Here is a 9,600-nt window from a genome sequence, read left to right on the forward strand (position 1 = left end):
GGTGTTATTTTACACTGGGAACATTAACAGTGTAAATACATTTTGTGACTGTCACAGAATCTCCATGTTTTGCAGGTATTTGGTCATAAATTAAGATTTTGTAAATAGGAATTTTAAAATAGCTTCACCCTCTTGAGTGAATTTCTGTGGTAAACCCTTTTAAGATATTCAGTCTGGCCCACCCTGCTAGCTATAACTGTGAATGACTATAGTGCACAATGCACTAGGAATAATACAGTTATCACACATGTGTTCTTGATGGTAAACTCATTTTTTTTTTTTTTAACTTTATTTAGAAATGTACATATAAACACAGAACAGCAGACAGGTGCTCCAAAATATATGTATCATCAAATATAAATAAACACTGCAACAATCACCGTAAACTGAGGTTATTATTATTAATGTCAGTAAACTTAAAAGGGAAGGGAGGAAAATAAATAAATAAAGAAAATAAGAACAATAATAATAAAATTGATGGTAAACTCATGTAATGATTCATAGTTTTCACGTGACGTCACGCTCCAGGGGAACGCCCCCTTGGAGGGCAGAAGATCATTTCCTGCTGCCCGCCAGCAGAGGAAGCACATTTCGTTTGGAAACGGTTTCGTTTTGCCAAAATGCCGGATAGTTGTTGTGCTATCGGATGCACTAACAGACGAGGAGACAAGCCTGGGCTGTGCTTCTACCGAATTCCGTCCGAAAAAGAAAACCCAGAGAGGAGGAAACTGTGGATTTGTGCCATCAGACGTGCCTCTGTCCCCGGGGAGGGCAAACAATGGCAGCCGTCCAAATACACACGTATTTGCAGCGAACACTTCATCAAAGGTAAGCTAAGTACATGCTTTTATTAATTATTGTACATTTAGCCATAAGTCACATCTGTGTGTAATCGTTTTGACATGGTTTGTTGTCGTGTATCGACGAGACCAACTGCAGTGGTCTTAATGAATTAAAGTTAGCTAGTGAGTTAGCTGAGGAGTTGGGATGCTGCGTCAGCCGCAAAGAAACTCAAAATGCAGTGATTTCGAAATCCCTTTAAGCTTGTGTTCACACTGATAAACTTTGTTTTTCATAAATATATACTAATTCGATCCTTTCTGTTTTAATTTACGTGTTTCACAGCATCCCAACTTTTTGGAATTGAGGTTGTAAGGTAGTAAGTTAAAATGACAGGAAAGGTTGACTTTCCGTTGCGGTAGTTAGCAGTAGTTTAAGGGAGAGAGGGTTCAGCTAGGTCCGTGTACGTTTCGTTAGTTTGATTTTTCCTTTAAACCGAACTATCAGAAAACGAAAGTAAGCTGGTAATTTGGTTTTCCGTTTCAAACCAAAAACCAAAAAACCAAAATTCAGGCTGGTTTTTTCGTTTTTTGGTTTTTGGTTTTAAAACGTAAAAACGAGGAAACCAAAATCAAATTACGGTTAAATTTTGATTGTCTTTTCGTTTTTTGATCTTAAACAGCACATTAAGGCCGATGACAGACCGGAAGTGTCTGGACTTCAAAATAAAAGCCCAGTGAATTAAGTTTTAGCCGTAGACAGTAGATGAATGGCCTATAAAAAAAAATCTTCTTTGTAAATGTTGTGTTTTGAGCACATTAATACATATTCAAAGCTGTGTTTATTTTTACACATTAGCGACAAGCTCATCGTTTAGTTCATCTTCTCCTCGCTGCGCTGGGTCTCTGTCTCCGCTGCGCACGCTGTAGCGCTTCGCTTCCATTCAGTCAGATCATTTTCACAGCGTGTTCTGCCGCCCGTCTCCGGTCCCAACCGGGCTCCGGACACGGAGCAGAGACTGTCCGACAGGCTGTCCCTCTTTGAAGCAGAGGATGAGGTCAGCTTCACTCCCGCTTCTGATCTTAAACAACACTGAACTTCAAAATAAAAGCCCAATGAATTGAATTATAGCCATAGACTGTGCTGACTCAATCCGACCCTGAGATCTCCAACCCCGGGCGTATTTGGCAGGTGGCAGCGGCCCCTTTATGGTTCTTTTCTACTGTCCTGATCGTCCCAGCTACACCCAGGCGCAAGAGGGCAAGAGGACTTCTTGTCCCACCACTCTCAGGAGTTGTAGTGGTAACTGTTAAGTGTAGCCTTAGATGAGGGGATCACCTCCGCCGTGCGTAATAGTCGCGCGTAATGACAGAGGGTAGAAATTAGCATCAATAATCTTCTTTAACTATTAAATATACTAAGTGTGTGTGGAACAGAAATGGGTAAGTCACATCAAATACACAGCTCAACAATTGTGGATGAGGCCAGCCAGCTCCTTTGTTCTCAGGGCAAAGGCCTCACAGGTGAGCTGGCTGCCTATAGACTCCAGACTCAATGGATGTGAGGTGGAGGGAGGTGGGTTTGGTTTTTTTGGGTTTTTTTACAGAGAGGAATTATGACACTTAATCAGACTTCCACATGTGTAGTAATTAAACTGTTTAGCACAAAGTATGGATAAAAATTATGAAACTTTTCGGATGAGATGACCTTGAGGGTATGCTCGCAGTGCGACACCTGCTGGTGTTTTTTGGTAAATGAACAACATGGATTTTAAAAGGAGAAAATAAAGGTTGTGATTGGATCTCCAGTGTGGAGAGAGGATTTACACTCAATGTCCTGTAAACATCACACTGGAACGAAGTCTGTCACTGACATAATCTTAACAATGATACTATTATGATTTGTATGCTTGCTGGCGACGGAATGAGTTTCGCAGTGGGCGGACATACTGTAGGCTAGTGGGATAACTGTAGATTCATTGATAAGACTGTCAGGCACACACAAAGCCAGTAATAGCCTACACTGTTTTCGGCATATAATAATGCTGTGTGACGCTAACACTCAGTTAATGTAGCTACGAACCAACTTCCACTCCATATTTATCCATAAATGGACGAAGACGTCCTGAACCAGCTGTCATATCAATTTGCCGCCTGATCCACCTGTCTGTATACCTCTGTGTAGGTTCCACCATGTCATGAGACAAACATGCAAGAAGTCGCGCAGTTTATTGTGTGTAACCGGCGAAGAGCTGTCATTACGCGCGACTATTACGCACGGCGGAGGTGATCCCCTCATCTAAGGCTACACTTAACAGTTACCACTACAACTCCTGAGAGTGGTGGGACAAGAAGTCCTCTTGCCCTCTTGCGCCTGGGTGTAGCTGGGACGATCAGGACAGTAGAAAAGAACCATAAAGGGGCCGCTGCCACCTGCCAAATACGCCCGGGGTTGGAGATCTCAGGGTCGGATTGAGTCAGCACAGTCTATGGCTATAATTCAATTCATTGGGCTTTTATTTTGAAGTTCAGTGTTGTTTAAGATCAGAAGCGGGAGTGAAGCTGACCTCATCCTCTGCTTCAAAGAGGGACAGCCTGTCGGACAGTCTCTGCTCCGTGTCCGGAGCCCGGTTGGGACCGGAGACGGGCGGCAGAACACGCTGTGAAAAAGATCTGGCTGAATGGAAGCGAAGCGCTACAGCGTGCACAGCGGAGACAGAGACCCAGCGCAGCGACGAGAAGATGAACTAAACGATGAGCTTGTCGCTAATGTGTAAAAATAAACACAGCTTTGAATATGTATTAAGTGCTCAAAACACAACATTTACAAAGAAGAATTGTTTTATAGGCCATTCATCTACTGTCTACGGCTAAAACTTAATTCACTGGGCTTTTATTTTGAAGTTCAGACACTTCCGGTCAGTCATCGGCCTTAATGTGCTGTTTAAGATCAAAAAACGAAAAGACAATCAAAATTTAACCGTAATTTGATTTTGGTTTCCTTGTTTTTTCGTTTTAAAACCAAAAACCAAAAAACCAAAAAACCAGCCTGAATTTTGTTTTTTTGGTTTTTGGTTTGAAACGGAAAACCAAATTACCAGCTTACTTTCGTTTTCTGACAGTTCGGTTTAAAGGAAAAATCAAACTAACGAAACGTACACGGACCCAGCTAGTCCTAACAGGACTGATGTCACATACTGTATGAATGTTTATTCTAACTTGTTGGACATAAACTCTTATTTTATCATTTTATTCTGCTTTCTTCGCCTTTTTTTGTCAAAGCACTTTGTAAACATTATTTTTTTTAAAGTGCTGTATAAATAAAGTTTTTTTTTTAATTATTATTATTATTATTATTATTATTATATTATAGGTGCTAAATCTGATGACCCATTGTACCCTGACTGGGTACCATCCGTCTTCTCATACACACCAGCCACCAAGAAGAGGAAACGAGAGAAAGACATGGAGGGCTATGAGCAGCACAACAGAATGACCAGCAACAGGGTGGAGGAGAAGAAGAAGCTAGACGCAGTGGATGTCCTCCTACAGTTGTCATCAGTGCCTGATGCTGAGCCTGCGCCACCTGCTGAGGATCAACAGCAGTGTGACAACAGACCGTGCCAAGAAAAGTTTGAAAGATTGCAGAGAGAGTGTAATGAGCTCAGGGAGGAAAACCAAAGGCTGAAAGACATGATTAAATCTGGAACATTGGATGAACTGGCGTTTGAAAATAAATAGATAAATAAATAACTGACCAAGTAGGCTTATTCTGATAATCAATAAATTGTTTTGACAATTTTTGTAAATATTCCCTGGTTTCTTAACTCCTCTGACAGAAAACTGATTTTTTAAATAATAAATCATATATATCAATATCAGATATCCTGGCAGAAGTATAAGGTGAGGGATTCTCCACAAGCTACACGTAAGTCACAGAAGTCGCGCTCTGGCAGCGACCTGGGGGGTTTTAATGGCTAAAACACCGCAGCGGGTGCTGTATGTGGATCATAAGTGCCCAACACTTGCAGTTTATGTCCATATCGTTCCTTTTCTATGGTTGACAGGTGATCTAAATAACTGTGCGAGGGGAAATTTACCGGCTTTTGTCGTGTCTCTACGGGAAGTCTGGCATGAGCCACCATCTTGGTCTACTGTTTTGCCCTCCAGGTCAGCGCAGGGGTCACATGACTGAAAACCATGAATAGTACTGCATACCATGTACAGATTGTAAAGCAATGTGATTGTGATTATGATTTTGGGCTACATAAATAAAACTGACTTGACTAGACTACTGCTGTAATATGAAGAAAGTATTCGCACTGTCCTGATCTGTCATTTGAAAAACAAAACAAAAAAAACAAACAGTTGTTTCCAGCAAAGATTCTCTGATAAACCCACTGTGCAGTACCTGCTCAGCACCAAACAGCAGACAGACACAGAGAAAGACTAGTTGGTGAACATAATGAACTAAAAAGACAGATATTTCCTTCAAGAAAGAGTTTGAGAGATCAAATTAGTGCTAAACAGAGAGTGGATATTGGACACAATTATAAAAATGAATGCTAACATGTCTGTTGGATGTGTATAGAAAACTGTTTGCTGACACATTCATCATATTGACTTTATAAGGTATATGATATATGTCAGTGTTGTATTTACAACTTATTCTGTTGACCCCAAGTTGCCAAAAATCAATTAATATTGCTTTAAGTGCTATTTTTACTTTCCTTGCATGCATAGGTTTTTGTTGTTGAAGTAGATTTCGTCTGATGAGATGTGCTTAACAATTATATAAATCTAAACCGCATGGCAATGTAGTAATATGATGTTTAATGGACCTTGTATTTTAAATTTACCTCAACTTTAGCACACAGGTTTCTTGGCACAGTTCTTGATTCCAGTTGATGCAAGTGGCACAATGTCAGGAAGAACAGGATGTGAAGCAGCACCTCTAAATATATTAAACTTTAAAATGTTTCAGGTTTTCACTGTCCAACCACAGTGCTTAAACTCCACTTAGTCATAGGCTACTCAAGTGATTTTGTACCACTTTTCAGGGTGTAACATTTCTACCTTTATTGTGGGCAGTTATGGTGTTATACAAATGCGGGTGTAAGGCTGAAGTTATTTCCTCTGCACAGTTTTTACTGTTGCAAACCTTGTAGATACTGAACTTGAAAGATTATTATAAGATAAGATTTGTTTATTCGTTTTGTACCAGGACTAATTATGGCCCAGGAACTAAATTTAGACCCTAGTTCCCTCAGCTGAAACTCGGATCAAGTTCAAGTCAAGGGGCACAAGGTCAGGAAGAAAGACAGGTTTTATGAGAGAGAGGGGTCACAACCCAATTGCCAGAATATGTTACATTCTGAAATGTGTCTTTATGTTATAACTCTACATTTCTCGATATTACATTTTCAGTGATATGTTGTGACAGTGCTGTGCTTTGAGCAGCTTTGTAATCCAGCCTTGAACTTCTGTCTTTTTTTGAAGACTTTGTAAAATACAGCTACAATGATGAATCCAGGATTACTTATCAACCACCTACAGTGCTGTACTGAGTTCTCTCCCCAGACAGCTTAACAACCATTCACACCTGGGCTCACCTAGTCCTAGCAACCCACATGAAGGCCAGTTTGACCAACAACCGACAAGTGGCCCTTACGACTCTGAAACTCAGAGCTCACACGTGTCCTTAATGACTCTGTAAGGACACTCCCACACAGAGTTTAAAAGCCTGCGACTCCTCCAGTTAGTTAGAACTGAAGAAGCCTCTTGGATGAGAGGTGAAACGTCTTCAAGAAACTGAAACAAGTCCAGTTGCCTACGTTACTGCACTTAGAATTACCATGACCTGGATGACTGAGAACCTTCATCAACTTAAAATCATGTGATTTGTACAGGAGTCTGGTATAATGCTGTCACTAGTGACTTCACTTCATAACATGGTCCAAGTCCACCACTTTCACACACACATAGCAGTACATTTCTTGCAACAATTGGATCAAGTGGATCACAACAACAGTTAATTAATTTATATATGAAAAGGTATGACAGCTAACACACACCACAATAAGAGAGAATAACAGTACATGGTCATTGTCACTGTCATTGATGAGAGAATATGATGAGTAATTCCTCTGGAAAACATAATAAGTTGAAAAATACTCATTACATTGAAAAGTCATTAATTGTGATTAAAATAATGTCTTTTGGTAATGTATTAGGGACCAGCTACAGATCCATGATTTTACTGCTTTCATGGGCGCTCAGCCCCCATAAGGTAGGGCCTGACAGTGTCTGGTAGGGCCTCCACGTAACTCAACCCCAGTTTACTGGGGTTAACTCCCGAGGGAGTTAGCAATGCTCACCTTCAGTTCACTGTTCACCAAAAATGTTAGCATGCTCAATGAACGTGCTCTTTCAATGAGCATGTTCAGTGATAGCGCTCTTTCTCCTAACAAATGTTGAAATGAAACAGTGGTCTCTTGCTTGCTGGCTGTCTCACCTAGCTGTGGTTTGCAGAAATGTAAAATACCACTGCTTTCCAGCAGAGACCATCATTTAAAGGATTCCTGCCATCCAGCATCACCAACACCTAAATAATGCTACCACACAGACAGTTCATTCAAACAAACAGCGGCCATTAAGGCTAATGTAATTGTGGTTTTGCTGTGCGGCTGCTGAGCTGCCCCAACCTCCCCTTCATTACGTGGGTGGTGATGGATGCTGCGGCCATCGTTTGTCAGATAACCCAAGCTATTTCCAGACAGAGGAGATTAGAAGGATTAACACAGTCGAGGGTGAGAAAACCACTCACCTTCCACACCGACTCTGTAAACTCTGTTGTCTGAATGTGCCTGCTATTATTGACACAGAGTCATTCTGCATCCACAGCCATCGGAAACCTTCAAAGCCATCACTGTAGGTTTCTGCAGACTTACCACAATGACGGTTATAGAAACCAAACCATGTCACTGTCATCACACACCAAAGACCCAATGAGAAGACAGCTTTACTACAATCAGATGCATCTCAAACAAAGTATGGGGGTTGAACTGTATTTTTTCGATAGTGTTTTCCCTTTCTCTGTGGGAGCGAGCAGTGTGCTCTATCACGGGACTTGCTGTCCTGTTGTGTTTCCTGATAACACAAAGGATAAGTTCATCCAATAATGAAAATTCACCCCATGCCGTTTGAAAGTTGGGTGATGTTTTGTAGTACACAAAACAATTCTGGAGCTTCACAGAAAAACAGCGTAGCAGCATTCTCCTCAACAACTGAAGTAGCTGGGGACTTGTTTTAAAATGTAACTCTAGAAGCCCTGAGATCTCAAATTGATTTGAAAAGACATTATTTACACCCTTTTCAAAGCAAAATCTTCACTGTAGCCGTTATGCTGAAAGCACACATCCCATCTAAAGTGGATGCACAAGCTCAACTGCGTGTTGAGAGTGTATATAACATCTATTCAGATCAATTTGGGATCTTTCTTCCTGAGACTTTAGTTTAGTCCCCATCTACCAGCTGCAACACTGTTTTGCTGTGAAGCTTCAGACTTTTCTTGGGCATGAGGCTGAGTAGATAATCATTGCATTCATTTTTATTATGTATATAGGTAGATATAAAGTTTACATACACTTATGAAGAATAATATATAGTAGTAATAAAGAATGTATTTCATGGCAGTCTTGAATTCCAATGATTTCACCAACTCTCATTTTTCTGTGACGAATGAGTGGAACACAAACTACTTTGTCAAAAAACATTCATGAAGTTTGGTTCAATAATGAATTTATTATAGGTCTTCTGAAAATGTGACCAAATCTGCTGGCTCGAAAAGGAAATCAGCTGTTTTCCTTTTCCAACAGGACTAGTAAATCATATATATACAGTATATATCGTTTGAATGTTACACTTGGTAAGGTCAAGTTTTGGAATTTCCAAAACATTTTATTACACTTAAGAATATTTCATCTTGAATTTTGCTGTGCTGATTTCAAAGTTGTTGAAACTGAACAATTTTGGACTACTGGAGATTTTAAAGAGGGGAAGCTACATCCAATAATTTAGAAGGATGTGTACATTTGACATTTTAGGGCATTTAGCAGACGCTTTTGTTCAAAGTGACTTACAGTAAATCATACACTGATGACGCTGGCTGCCATGCAAGGTGCTGACCAGCACATCAGGAGCAGTTTAGGGTTCAGTATCTTGCCCAAGGACACTTCGACATGCAGACCAGGGGAATCGAACTAGCCACCTTCCGATAACAAGACACTGGCTCTCACCTGAGCCACAGCCGCCTGTGTCTTGCAATAAAATATTTCAATGCTCATAAGAAATCTTTACCAACTTTCTTTACAGCTGTGAAGATCTGGTGTCTTCATATAACTTAACATCTGCAGCCAATAGATTACTTCAGTAACTTATATCAATTCTGCAAGAGAGACAATGTTTGTTTTTTCAAATCTTTCTGCAGCAGATTCCCACAACAGGGAGCTGAAATAAGTCCTGGATTGAATCAGGCTACACTACACTGTGCAGGTAAAACACAACATGAATATTGTCTATCGTTTGCTACTTACAATATTACAATAAAGAGTTCAAGAGGAAGATCTTTGGTTGTTGGTTGTTGACGCTGCTGCGCTGTTGCTGACATCACCCTGGAGGAGGAGGTCCAAAATGTATCAAGTTTCCATGTATTGAAACCATCAGACCAAGAATAACCCCTTTGGATTCCAAAATAAGAGCATAACTTACGTTTTGGGAAATCATATTTACGTCACACATCACATCAACCTTGTACAGCCAT

General features: G+C 40.4%; 1 long non-coding RNA gene across 1 annotated transcript; it reads left to right on the forward strand.

The window, feature by feature from the left end:
* Window positions 1-576: 576 nt before the first annotated feature.
* Window positions 577-4,587, forward strand: LOC311259695. The gene is made up of 2 exons (XR_014622930.1): window positions 577-828; window positions 4,153-4,587. It is a non-coding gene; the product is annotated as an uncharacterized lncRNA (long non-coding RNA).
* The last annotated feature ends 5,013 nt before the right edge of the window (window positions 4,588-9,600 follow it).

The sequence above is a fragment of the Pagrus pagrus genome (genome assembly GCF_965226575.1).
Source record: "Pagrus pagrus genome assembly, chromosome: 7".
Lineage (NCBI taxonomy): Eukaryota > Metazoa > Chordata > Actinopteri > Spariformes > Sparidae > Pagrus > Pagrus pagrus.